This window comes from Austrofundulus limnaeus, unplaced genomic scaffold (genome assembly GCF_001266775.1).
Source record: "Austrofundulus limnaeus strain Quisiro unplaced genomic scaffold, Austrofundulus_limnaeus-1.0 Scaffold1920, whole genome shotgun sequence".
Classification (NCBI taxonomy): Eukaryota; Metazoa; Chordata; class Actinopteri; order Cyprinodontiformes; family Rivulidae; genus Austrofundulus; species Austrofundulus limnaeus.
Genome location: NW_013954322.1, coordinates 8521 through 11013, shown reverse-complemented (window position 1 = coordinate 11013; position 2493 = coordinate 8521). Strand labels below are relative to the sequence as shown.

General features: G+C 41.5%; 1 protein-coding gene across 1 annotated transcript in view; it reads left to right on the top strand.

Annotated features, from left to right (window-relative positions):
- Positions 1-2487, top strand: part of mbd2 (methyl-CpG binding domain protein 2) — a gene marked incomplete in the record, with an annotated part of 12465 nt that extends 9978 nt beyond the window's left edge. The window contains 1 exon segment of the mRNA XM_014033978.1: positions 2053-2487.
- Positions 2488-2493: the final 6 nt, after the last annotated feature.

Genomic DNA, 2493 nt, shown 5'->3' with positions numbered 1-2493 from the left:
CAGAACCTCAGACAGAACCACAGAACCTCAGACAGAACCACAGAACCTCAGACAGAACCACAGAGTTTCAGCTTTAAAGAAAAAACAGCAGAACTGGACCTCAGTCGGTTCTGTTCAGGATTCTGATGTAACTTTCAGAGTTGGACTGAAACTCAGCTTTGTGTGTGTGTGTGTGTGTGTGTGTGTGTGTGTGTGTGTGTGTGTGTGTGTGTGTGTGTGTGCATCCATCAATCTTCTGTTTCCTCAGGGTTACCGTGGCAACAGCAGCTGACACACAAAACATCCATTGATATTTTTTATTTAAATTAATTTAATATTTCAGTTGAAAATTAAATGAATCATAAAGAACAGGTTTTTATTTGTTTTAATTTTGGTTTATCTGATGAATCAGAGTTTCAGACGTTTAGTTCAAAGTTTAAATCAAACATTTAGTTTGATCTTTTTATAAACGACTCAGTTTAAAGAATCAAAGATTTTCGTTGATGCAGCTTCATGCAGACTGGATGGAAGCAGAACAGAATAGATTTTTATTGTCATCGTAACAAGTACAATGAAATGAGGTGTTTTGTCAAGTCCAACATTAGCATCTGATGCTAACAGTGCTACATCTACATTAGCATTTGATGCTAACAGTGCTACACCAGAAACAGATATTAGCATCTGACACTAACAGTGGTACACCTGCATTAGCATTTGATGCTAACAGCGCTACACCAGAAAAACCAACATCAGCATCTGATGCTAACAGTGGTACTGTACACCAGAAACAGATTTTAGCATCTGATGCTAACAGTGGTACACCAACATTAGCATCTGATGCTAACAGTTGTACACCATCATCTGATGCTAACAGTTGTACACCATCATCTGATGCTAACAGTTGTACACCATCATCTGATGCTAACAGTGGAACCAGCATGATAGTTTCAGACTTCAGTTTGTTTCTACTTTCAGTYGTTTCAGAAGTGATGTTCTGATCATGAGTAGACAGGAAGATCAATGGAAACACAGGACTGAACAATCTGAGCTGATAATAATTTAATCAGTCACTGAACAGCTTCAGCTAACACACGCTAACATGCTAGCATGTAGTAAACACAGCGTGCTGAGTGTGACGTCACAGCCGTGGAACTGTTGGAGTCTGATGGAGGTCACCTTTAAATTAGAACATCAAGGATCAGACTGTTTTATTTTCTCTTCCTGTTCAGAGGAGAAACCATCTGAGAGCAAAATATTTCTGTCCAGTTTCTGCTTTCATCAGGAAACCAGTTAAAACCAGTTAAAACCAGTTAAAACCAGTTAACAGGTTTTACTCCTAAAAACAAGAATAACTTCAGATTGTTCCTCTGAACCTGCAGACAGTCAGGTTATCTGATCCAGACGAGCTGTGTGTGTGTGTGTGTGTGTGTGTGTGTGTGTGTGTGTGTGTGTGTGTGTGTGTGTGTGTGTGTGTGTGATTATTAGCTTTATAACTTCCAGAGGAGCTGATTCAGACTCCCGCAGCATTTTTCAGCTGCAGCTAATTAATGTTGAAACAGAGAATTATCTGCTTCAACGTTATTCAGAGAAGACCGTTAACTGCTATGTGTGTGTGTGTGTGTGTGTGTGTGTGTGTGTGTGTGTGTGTGTCTCTGACACTCAGCTGAACCGCTGCGATTCAAGCAGCAGATTATCAGGATTTTCTAATTATCAGAGAGTAATTAAGACTCAGCGGAGGATTAACGGAACTGAAACAATAAAACTCTCCGACACAAAGAGTTCATCAGGACGTCCGTCTGTTTCCGCGGGCCTGGTGGTTCTGACGGGTCCAGAGTGATTTCAGACTGAAAGTGTTGACGCTTCATTTAAGAGTCAAAACAGGAACCGTACGAGTTYCTAAATGAGCCACGGAGCGAGGTAAAGTGTCCTAATTATAGATAGAAACTAAAGACAGAACCTCTGGTTGTGTTTAAGAACTCAAACTGGTCCAGGGAAGCAGGTCCAGTTTGTCAGGAGTACTGTGTCCTGAATCTAATCCTGCGTCAGTAAATCTGTACGTCTGTTTGTCTGCAGCTCATCTGTCCACCAGCCTCAGGATTACCACCACCTTCATCTTAATCCAGACTACAGACCAAAACTGGACCACCCACAGACTTAAACATGATCCTCAGCAGGACTCAAGCTCCATGTTCAGGACAACTTTTCTACAACCAGACATGAGTCAGCAACTCTTCCAGAGCAACTTCAACAGCAATAAGAGAAACAACCAAACTGACAACAGCAACGACAACCAGAACTGATTCACCAACAACGGAACTGATTCACCAACAACAGAACTGATTCACCAACAACAGAACTGATTCACCAACAACAGAACTGATTCACCAACAACAGAACTGATTCACCAACAACAGAACTGATTCACCACCAACGGAACTGATTCACCAACAACCGAGCTGATTCACCAACAACCGAGCTGATTCACCAACAACCGAGCTGATTCACCAACAACCG